Source organism: Zeugodacus cucurbitae, chromosome 3 (genome assembly GCF_028554725.1).
Source record: "Zeugodacus cucurbitae isolate PBARC_wt_2022May chromosome 3, idZeuCucr1.2, whole genome shotgun sequence".
NCBI classification, from domain to species: Eukaryota; Metazoa; Arthropoda; class Insecta; order Diptera; family Tephritidae; genus Zeugodacus; species Zeugodacus cucurbitae.
Genome location: NC_071668.1, coordinates 59,303,640 through 59,315,675, shown reverse-complemented (window position 1 = coordinate 59,315,675; position 12,036 = coordinate 59,303,640). Strand labels below are relative to the sequence as shown.

The window sequence follows — 12,036 nt, the reverse complement described above, 5'->3', positions numbered from 1 at the left end:
AAAAACATTAAATTTTCGAAGTTTGAGCCCAGAGTATACTCTTGTGCTGGCATAAATATAAAATTCATTTACCTTGCATTATTACATTTGGGGTTTTGTGCGCATCGGACGGCGTTGGTCAGTGAATTAGAAAACCCCAGCTGTTTGCTTACTAATGCATTATGTTGAATTTAGTGCGTTTTTTTTATTGTAAAAACGGAAATGCGGCGCTTTAGTAATCTCGCGGGGATGTCGACGGGGCGTATGAGTAATGTGTGAGTATGCCTCATCATATAATGGATATACTATATATATTTATTTGTTAGAGCATATGTTTAGAGGCGTCTTATAAATGCATAATTGGTGAAGGAAGAAGAGGCAATGGAATATTTCGAAGATATACCTGGATTTATTGCCTCATACCTTTAATACCTTATTAAGACTTCGATAAATCAGCATATTTTGTTCTCAATATTTAAAATAATAGATAAAAAGTGCGAAAAAAGTCAAAACTGAAAAATAAACCCAGACCGAGCTAAAAAAACTATCCTATCGAAAGTTTATTAATGACAATAATAATATATCGCCATTAATATTTTTATAAAAAAAATATCGATATATCGATGTATCGGTAGTTTTCCAACAAGCCTAAGGCAAGATAAAAGTGTATTCTTTTATAGGATTTTTTGATCCCCTGACATTTTCGATACTTGAAATTTTATATCAATACATCAACATTTTAAATAATGCTAACAATTATCGATATATCAATATTTTTCAACACACCTAACCAATACCAATAGATAGTATTTCCAAGAAAAATAGTTTTTTTTTTAATTATCGATAATTTCGAAAATATAATTTTATATATTTTAATGTAAATCAAGCCCGATTGTAAAAAAATAATATAAAATTTTCACAAAAAATCTAAAATTTTAATTTTGTTTGTTATCGATAAAATTTCGAGTATAAAATAGTGATAGCGATTAAACACATTTATGGTTATACATAAAATTTTTGAGGCTGGCCATTTGTCGTGATTTGTTATAATTCTCATTAGATAAACTACCGATAACTACCGAACTATATCCTGAAAATTATTAAATGTCGATGTTATTGAAAAAATGCAAATACTTATTAAACATATGAATATTTATGAATCTTTTACCGATATTTTCTTTCGATAAAAATTGGGATATATATCGATAAAATGTTAATTAATCGATAGCAATCGCAATTGAAAATATCTGAAAACTGAGGTTGCTCTAGCAGAATACTATACATTTATGAAAATATTGCACAATTATTTTCTAATTGTGCGAAAAGTCTCTAGTACAGAAGGATCCTACTTCTATTGGAACTTGGATATTAAAAATGTATTAACCAGAATAGCTAAAGTATAAATGAATTTCAGCCAGCAGAATATTATTAAGGGGCATACCTAGTGTGATGGCCTAAAAAAAAATGTGATTTTTGGGAATTTTTATTTAAAAAAATACTTTATCAATTATTTCAAAATTTTAAGAATATATTTATACATGTTTCAAGAATATACAGTGAAATTTTTGAAGAAAAAAATTAAATATTTTTTAAGTTAAAGTCGATCTCCAACGGCGCGAAAAAAAGGTCCTTCACTGCTGCAGTGATTCCGGCCTTCTCCGTGGATGAAATTTAAAAAAAAAATTCTCGTTAAACTAGATAATATTGTTGACCTACGATAAAAAAAATCAAAAATTGACAATATGGCGGCGTTTAAAAAAAAAATAGTCGAATTTTAAAAATTTAAAAATTTTAAAAATTTCGAGAAAAACACGTTTAAAGATAAAACGATCGTTTTCACTGTTACCGAGCGGCTGCTCTTTAAATTTCTATAGCTCAAAAACTATTTGAGATATCGATTTGAAATTTTAATATGCTATTTTTAAATGTGTAATCTACCGATATGTGAACAAAAAAAATTAGATTTTTTTGAAATTTCACACTAGATGTGCCCCTAAATTCAAAAAAAGTATGATTTATCGATATACAGCATAAAAATAATCGATTATAGACATTTTTATCGATTAATTATAAAATATGATATTGCTATGAAATAACGATTTGTTTTAAGTCAAAAATTGATAATTATACTTGATTCTTATTTCGATGCTATCCATATAAAACCGTTAAGTCTACATAAAGGAGAGATTTCGCGAATTAATCGATAAAATACAGATTTTTCGATAATTTTAGGAGAAAGTATCGAGGCAAGTAATATGGTAAAAACCCGCTAAAAGGTACGAGAAATGTTAGAAAATGTATCGATTTATCGAGTATATATCTGAATATAGCAAGTTAACTCACGACTAACAGCCTATGTCAGTGATTTTGCCCCAAAAAGTGCCTTGTCTAACAAATACAAATGCATGCGCACCAGCTCCCCAAAGCAATATCCAGCGTACAACTTCTGCTCATTTAAACACTACAAACACTAGAGAATCTATAATACAGAGTAAAAATGTCAACGTGGCAAGGCCACAAAATGGCGCAACGTGTTTGTTGGAAGTGTAATCTGCTTCCCTGCCTAATCGTGCTAACCGAGCGCCGCACACATACATATAAATGACTGAAAATGCTACAGATGCCTTTCCATGCTTAGAGCCATGGGCACATGCAGAAAACCCCAAGCATTTTCATGCACTCGCACACGAAAACAATTTTATTGCACTCGAAAAATGTCATTTGGGGCTGGTTTAACTGGAATTTATTGTATCGACGGCAGGTAAGTGGCAAAACGTTTTGTCGTGGGTGTCTTTATGATTGTGTAAGAGGGTTTATGAAGTATTTCTGTATACAGGAAAGGGAAATATTTGAATTGGTATGACGGAAGACAACTTGCAATTGTGTGGGATTTGGCGGTGATAGCAATATTTGTATGGTTTATTATTAGTTTTTAAATGCTTATAACCTCCAAAATGTATTTTATGTATAGAAAGCTTACGTGATACTTAAATTTTAAAATAAATGTTGATTTTTAACATACATCGATATCAATAATTTATCGTTTACATCAAAATATATTTTTTATCGCATAAGTAAATATGAAGAAAACAATGTAGAGGCAAAAATTGATTTTTTTTAACAATAATCGATATCAAATAATTATTATCGATATTATTTATTTATCGATGTAGAACAAAATAAAATTTGTATCGCATAAATATATGTATATACAAAAAATACTTACAAAGAATACTATATTTTAACAATAATCGAAATTTATTATCGATAACGATATATTGAATAAGAAAATTTAAATATAGTTTCCACATGATGTGAATATTTGCATCAAAAAGGTTTTTTAACGAATTAAAGTATGCAATATTTTATCAATAGTCGAAACCGATTACGATATATTACTATCGATAACGATATATAGAATAAGAAATTTTAAATATATTGTCCAAATGAAGTGAATATTTACAACAAAAAAGGTTTTTAACAAATTAAATCATTGACATCGATAATAAATATTTTTATCGATAACTATAAGTTATCGATTTTTAATAAAATACCATTTTTGTCTATTAAAAAAAGATATATATGTGCATGGTAATAGGGAAAACGATTTTTGTACGATTAATCGATATCAAAAATGTATCGATTTACCACCATGTATAATGTTAACTCGTATCTGACGAAAAAAAATTACAAAAATGAGCAAAATCGGACCACTGCCACGCCCACAAAATGGCGAAAACCGAAAACACATAAAGTGCCATAACTAAGCCATAAATAAAGCTATGGAAATAAAATTTTGTATGAAGGATCGCACTATGAAGGGGCATATCTGGATGTAATTTTTTTGGGGAATTGGGCGTGGCCCCGCCCCCAAATAGGTTTTTTGTATATATCTCGCAAACCAATAGAGCTATATAAACCAAACTTTCTGCAGTCGTTTTTTTAGCCATTTCCTTATACAGTCTAAAAATTACAGAAATCGGATAATAACCACGCCCCTCTCCCATACAAAGGTTAGGTTGTAAATTACTAAAAGTGGGTTAACTCAATAACCAAAAACGTCAGAAACACTAAATTTCACATAGGAAATGGCAGATGGATGCTCCACTCAGATTTTGTTACAAAATGGAAAATGGGCGTGGCGTCGCCCACTTATGGGTCAAAAACCATATCTCAGGAACTACTCTACTGATTTCAATGAAACTTGATTTGTAACAGTTTTCTTACATCCCAATGATGTGTTGTGAAAATAGGCAAAATCGCTTCACAACCACGCCTACTTCCTATATACCAGAACTTTGAAGACGATCTGAATGGTTTACTTTACAATATATAAAGTAAGCACTAGTAAAGATATCGTTGCAGAACTTTGCACAAATACTATGTTAATAGTAGTAGTAGTGGCAGCCCCATTCTAAAAATCGCCGAAATCGGACCATAGGTTTTTAAGGTCCCATATATCGAACACGAGGACCTCGGTGCCTCTAACCTAATATTATGGTTTCCAACTTTCAATGGACTTTATACAATATATGTGACGAATATGTGGGTTAAATTGTGTATTATATAATATAAATAAAGTTAAATAAATAAATTGCGAGAGTATAAACTGTTCGGTTACACCCGAACTTAGCCCTTCCTTACTTGTTTTATTATTTTTTATCGAAAAATAAAAATCAGATCACTGCCAACTATTCCACTACCTTCACAATTATGTATTTTCAAAGATTTATTTATGTTTTTAATTCATCCAGCTTCTAGAGTAAAGAAATGCCCATTTAATCCATCATTTAATCAATAAGCTGGCGCATTTTTTCATTATTTTGCTGCATTTCAACACAGCTGTGGCCAATCGAAATACTGCTGAGAGTCAGCCACTTGCTGTACAACAACAATTTGCATTGCATTGTTGCCGCAGCTGTCGATCAATGTCGTCGCTTGCATGTCAATACATACGCCGGCGTTCGCGCTTGCAGTTTCCCTTGCCTTTCCTTCGCATTAATTCAGTTTCTCTACATTTACTGGCACACAGTGTCACACAGAGACACACACACAAACAAATTTACTTTCACATGCGGCACACTTTTAGGCGCACAAGCGCAACCATTGCATATGCGTGGCACTAAGAAAGAAGCAACAACAAAGCGCATGCAAGTCGAAAATGGTCGAAAAAATATTAAAGAGTACAACAACAACAGCTGCAGTGTTTTTTTGCAATTTACCAGTTGTTTGCCTGTAATTGCTTTTATTAATAATAAAGCAAACGGCCCAAAGCACCCAAACAATTTCGAAATATTGGCCACGTTGCACCGTTACGTTGCAGCTTGGCGAGTCCTTGACAAAATTTTTTTTAATTAAAACCTACTATTATTCTTAGCTTTGTAGCGTGCGCCGCTTGCTGCCATAGACAAATTGCTCGGTGAGCAGGTGTCCACCAGCAGTGAAGAACAACAACAAACTAAAAGTGACTCAATGCATGCAATTTTCAGCGCTTCTCTTTTTTGTTTTTGTAAATCATTTTTCATTGGCCTTTTGTGCATTCATTATTTAACGCCTCAGTTCCGCTCGCTTTAAAAACCATTCTTTTAATTTCCAACGATTTTGTAATAAATCGCTTTTCCTTGTAACCAAATGTGTGTGCGCTCATATTAAAATGAGTTTGATGGAAAGCTGTTGTGATGAGAGGAGATGTATTATCAAACAAGAGGTAGTCAACAGTCGAAGAAAATTGAAAGAGGGTGATCAGTGGAGAGAGTGATATTAATGGCTTAGATAATCTGAAAGACTTCTGAGACTAGCTTGTTAGGGGTTTTCTTTGAATTCATGAAAGAGTCGAGATATACTCGTTTCCACGACATTCGAGTCTAGTGATCGGATGGAACCCAGATTTTTAATTTGCCGGAGATTGTAAACTCGCAACATTTATGAACTTTTTTTAGAAACAAAGTATGTGCCAGGAGAATATGAAACACAAAAATTCTTCAAGTTCGATGTTAGTTTAAGTTACTTCTTATAAAGCCTTTTCGCACAGCCAATTAAATTTAGTACAATTAGATTATAATTGAGGCACCATTTTTTGCTTTTCGCACTGACGGCTATTCGATTAACTATCAGCTGTTATACATAAGAAGTTTGTAAATTTCATTAGCTGATTGCTATTTCATCAATAAACACGGACAAATTTATAGCGAGAACAGCAACTCGCAGCGTAACATTCCAGTTTCAATTCGATTTGTATTCAATTAAAAGTGTATAGCGTTTGAGCTGAAGTAACAGCCGACCCAATGTGGGGCTTGGACCGAACTCCTCTCACACATTTTGCAAAATATAAAACTCTGGAAAGTCTAACCATAAAAAAAAACAAAAACTCTGGGTAGAATAATCGAAAAATTAAGTAGATAGATTGGTAATACAAAATCAATGAAAACAACTAAGTTAGCTTCATAATGCATCTCAATATAACCAGATACTTAGATAATAAATTATGAAAGGTTTTTCGAAATCAAAGATTCGGCTTTACTTTCAAAACCTTTGTACTCAATTTAAAACAAAATAGCTGTTTCACATAGTCGTATAATAATTTTGACTCACATTTTCTAATATAAAAGTGGAGTTGTCTTTCAAAACAGAGACAAGTAACATAATCATCACCTAAAAATAACACTAGTGACGTCTACGTATTTATTTCGATGGCCACGAACAGCCAAAAGATTTTTTTGTCTTGATTGACATTCGAAAGTTTGTCCCTGTCTAAAAGGTAATGCCTTTGAGGTGGTGTAAACAACACACCTCAACTACTTAATTATTTTATTGATTTTATGAGAATGCTATATTTGAAGCTATATCGGAAGTAGAATGAAATTCAAAGACTGGAAAGATTTTTAATGATTTTGGCAGAAGGGTAGAAAATATCGTGTCCACCGACTTTAAATATTGAGTTTTGATATAAATGTTTTTTTTTTCAGTTTTACATTCGTACTGATGTGGCCTGTTGGACGGTACTTCCAAAGCAGATACCTCTTAGTATATTACTCGGACAAATAATCTTTTTTCAAATTTTGAAAATTTGAAACCCACCCTTAAGAATTCATTGAAGTCTTTTAGTAATTCTCATTATATAAAAATCGTTCATTGCAGCATATTACTTACGTGAAATAATATTTTATTTTTGTTGCATTTTCGCTTTCCTGTAAGAAAGAAAAGATAAAATAATTTAATATAATTTTGCCCGAAATATAATATATACATCAAAGTAAAGCCCTAAACACCAATCATATTCGTCATTTTTCTTCACTTCTCTATCTGATATATGTATTTGATCTCTCCTTGTTGGTCGCAAAATCTTACTATGGAGCAATTCCATAAGTTATCCCATTCAATAAATAAACGTTTTTTAATCCCTTTTTAAATAATCCCTTTCAATTCTATCTCCATTTCATTTATGTGACTTGTACCACATGTTTGTTTGATTGGTCACTATATAAATTCGGCAAAATCACTAAAACACTTAAAAACTGAAATTATTTAAGTTGGCGCTCTAATGAAATGAAATATGAACAAGTAAGGAAAGGCTAAGTTCGGGTGCAACCGAACTGTGTATGACCCGATTTTAATAATTTTTGGAACAGAGACACACTATTAGAAGAAAAAGATTTCCTCTGAATTACATTAAATTATCTAAGAGATTTACCAATATTTTCGGTTAAAATTTACCCTTAGGCGCTGAGTGCAACATGTCCGATATCTGGGGTCTTGAAAAGTTATAGTCCGTTTTCGACAATTTTTTCTCAAGTGAAGCCAGAGATGATATGTACTATTTGTGTAAAGTTTTATTCCGCCATCTTCATTGGTTCCTTATGTATACATTATAAAGTGAAGGAATCAGATGGAATTCAAAATTGAGTTATATGGGAAGTTGTCGTGGTTATGAACCGATTTCATCCATTTTTCACATGTGTCATCAGGGTGTCAAGAAAGTATTATATACCGAATTTCATTGAAATCGGTCGAGTAGTTCCTGAGATATGGTTTTTGACCCATAAGTGGGAGATGCCACGCCCATTTTTCATTTTGTTAAAAAATCTGAGTGCAGCTTCCTTCTGCTATTTCTTGTGTAAAGTTTAGTGTTTCTGACGTTTCTCGTTAGTGAGTTAACCCACTTTTAGTCATTTTCAACCTAACCTTTGTATGGGAGGTGGGCGTGGTTATTATCCGATTTCTTTCATTTTTGGACTGTATAAGTAAACGGCTGAAAGACACGACTGCAGAAAGTTTGGTTTATATAGCTTTATTGGTTTGCGAGTTATATATAAAAAACCTATTTGAGGGCGGGGTCACTCCCACTTTTCCAAAAAAATTACATCCAAATGTGCCCCTCCCTAATACGATCCTATGTTTCAAATTTCATTTTCATAACTTTATTTATGGCTTAGTTATGACACTTTATAAGTTTTTGGTTTTCGCCATTTTGTGGGCGTGGCAATGGTCCGATCTTGCCCATTATCGAAAGCAACCTCCTCAGGGTGCCAAGGAATACGTGTGCCAAGTTTCGTTAAGATATCTCAATTTTTACTCAAATTATCCGTTGCACGGACAGACGGACGGACGGACGGACGGACGGACAGACAGACATTCGGATTTTGACTCGTCTCGTCACCCTGATCATTTTGATATATATAACCCTATATCTAACTCGTTTAGTTTTATGACTTACAAACAACCGTTAGGTGAACAAAACTATAATACTCTCTTTAGCAACTTTTGTTGCGAGAGTATAAAAATGAAAATTATGAGAAATAAAACGGTAAACAATAAAAACAACAGCTGAAGTCCCAATAAACTCCAACTAAACAGTGCTATACCAGATTTGTTGTACTCAGCTGGTGACAAGCGTCGCAATTAACACCGCCAAGTATATAATTAAATTAAATGATAACAACATTAATTAGGAAGAAGAGCGACAAGCATCAATGGTATCAAACAGCAACAAAAATAATATTTAAAAAGCTATAAAATAGCAGCAGTACTTGGTTGTTGGATGTTCGGAATTTGTCAGAATATGCGTTTAAAGTTTTGATGGAAGAGTCAGTTTGAAGCAGCTGCCCCCGAAACATGACCGACTTTTGCAAACGCATGCACTGTCTGTACGATGATATAGATAGATGCATGATTAAGAGAATTAAAGCGCGATGGAAGAATCTACCGTGATGCAATACCGCAAAGGTCATGTGCAAAGCGGTGGATCAGAAATATACAAGTTTCCTACTAGTACTGTGCAGAAAGGGCTGTAGGACCATGGTTAGCATATTTACTGGTCACATCATAGTAGTAGCGTACGCGTATAAGATGGGGCTTTTAGATCGAAAGGAATGCAGGAAATGACAAGAGCATGGCGCCAAGGAAACAGTGGAGCATATAAGAAGACAACGCTTCAGGTATCTAGGGGCCCCGCAGTACGATAAGTTGGAGGAGATATCATTAGTGAGGCCTCAACATCGTTAAGCGCTGGCATCCTATCAGATAACTACTGCTCTGGGAATACGTGACGGGAGTCCATCTGTTATCGCTAAGGACCATAACAGATCTATGCGGGGCTTGTTGGTTCACCAGACTAACCTAACCTAAGATGACGTTTGCTGACTTTTGAAGTTAGGTCTGTCAACAAATTTGTTAGAACTAATATCGTACGCCTCATATTATTTTAGATAAAAAAGTATATATATTTTAAAATATATAAGTTCCGTTTGCTAATTGGCAACCCTAATAAAAATAAAAAATAAAACGTTGGAATTGTATTAGAGTTTAATATATGATATATCAATTAACTTGTACATAAACATTTCACATGTTTCCAACTATGAAAATTATTTATAAAATGAATGTTTATGGCAACCCTGTCAAGAATTTGAAAAGTTGACCTAAACAATAATTTTAAATTGTGTGAAAGGTTCCAAATAGAAGTAATTGTAAATTGGGAAAATTATTAAAATTTATATTTTGGTGGCAACCCTACACAAAATACAGTTCAAATAAAACGCTGAACTATATTTGTGTCCAATTTCCACTTAGCAATATGTTGTGTAACTTCAGTCATATTTTCTAATGAGTAATATTTAAAAAGGGTGGCAACCCTTAAAAAAAATTTATCAATAATTCTTAAATTTTTAGTAATAGAAAAATGGATTGAAAATTGGAAGTATTTGGCAACTCTACTACGTTTATGAGTATTAGAGTCTATAGTTTGGCCCATAAGGACTGTACCCCAACCAAAGTGTCTTTATATATGTAAATATATATCAAGTCAACTTCTAAGCTAAAACTTTCCTACAGGCACGCCATTTCACCTATATTGCGGCACTCTGTCATTGTTGCAGCATGAAATTGTTGCATTAATTCGAAGCGAATGTAATTATTGAACATTGCATATTAATAGTAAGCGTTGCCAATGGCGGCGATGACGAGGACACTTTGGACAGGCACAAACACACACACGCACAAAAACATAAGCAGCATTAGAGCATAAGCAGCAACAACAGCAGCAGCAACGAGCTGCTAGCTAATGAAGTCGTCGCTACAAATTGGTTCAGGCCAAGCGATGCTGCAACCTTGTTGCACATTTCACGCTCTTCCGCTGCAGCGTCTTCCTTTCGCTTTTTTCCACTGCAGCCGTTGCTGTTGTTGTTATTACTGGCTGTTGTTGTTGTTGTTGCTGCTGCCGCTAATGCGTAAAATGTGGCTAATGATGTTAATGTGATATTGTTGCGGAGGCAAGCAACACTGCATTACAGTTGTTGTTGCTGTCAACTGGCATCGGTTACTAATTCACTTGTTATTGTTTTCAGTTTTTGCAAGTTCGCTTTTAATGCCACTACTGACAGCTTGTTGTGGTGACTGGCGATTGCGTAACGAAGCATTACACCGCAACAGCAACAGCAACAGCAACAACAACTCGACGGTAATAATGCTTAATCATGTGTGTCGCAGTTGCAACATAAAGCGCTTAATGCGACTTATGCTTATAGTGTGTGCTATGCCTCCAGGTGTTGCAGCATGTTGGCAATGACTTTGCAGCAGCCTCACTACGCTTGGTGGTATATTATTTTATATAATGATTTTAGGTTAAGTAGTTTTGTAAGGCTTTCTCAAATGAGTGAGTGTGAACCACCACAATGGTATACTTCAAAGAATGCTATAGATTTACCAGCATCTAAAAATGGAGTTTATGTGAAGTTTGAGATAAAGATGTATTGAAATCTTGAAACACAACAGCGGTCCAGCACCGATCTCTCATATACATTTCTTATAGGCCTCATATAACGATTGATACTTCCTCTATACATATTGGGTATAATCATTAATTCCCCAGTGAATTTGATATCGATATGTAAAGGATTTTCTATCGAAGAATTTCATGCAATCATTGCTTCCGTCCACAATGATATGTATGATACAGAAACAATTTTAATTTGAGACTGTGAAAAATTGCCAGTCCTTCGGTTGCGACTTTATATCGTTAATTAGCACTTCAAATTGTTTCTTGTTAGCGTATTTTAGTCTCTTGTCTCTACAATACCCATTTGAAACAAAATTTAGTGTCCCATTGTCAATTCAGCGATTGTTTCAATAAATATTATATTTTTCGATCGCAACGGATTTAATGATTATATATATCGCTGACGCGATTATAATCCAATCAATCAGAGCGCGCCACTCATTCCTCCTTCTTGCTATTTGGCTTCAACTGGAAATACTCGGCTTACACCAGCTGGTACTGCTGTGTTTTATAGTGTTATATAGCAAATCAGGAGGATAAGACTAATGTTTGAAAACAGTTGTTTCGATTTGTTCCAAGTGAAAGTTTACTTGTACTACGAGTTATCGTAATACCATAAATAGATGGGTACTTATATATGTAGCTGTGGGATTGTGGCTATACTTGATATATGTTCAAAATAGTGAGAATTGTTGGAAAGCAAGTAAGAAGGTATATTTTATTTTCTCAAACTTAGACTTCTGGAGCCATGAATGATAAATATCGCATCGATAATGATGAAAAAA

At 33.6% G+C, this 12,036-nt stretch overlaps 1 protein-coding gene across 5 annotated transcripts in view; it reads right to left on the bottom strand.

The window, feature by feature from the left end:
• Positions 1-12,036, bottom strand: part of LOC105216178 (beta-1,4-glucuronyltransferase 1) — a 249,143-nt gene that overhangs the window by 164,069 nt on the left and 73,038 nt on the right. For 2 of the 5 annotated variants that reach the window (XM_054227009.1, XM_054227011.1), the window contains exon 4: positions 7,129-7,166. The exons of the other annotated variants lie outside the window; for them this stretch is intronic. The gene's annotated coding sequence lies outside the window, so the exon portion shown is untranslated. The remainder of the gene's footprint in view (positions 1-7,128; positions 7,167-12,036) is intronic. 5 annotated transcript variants of the gene reach the window in all.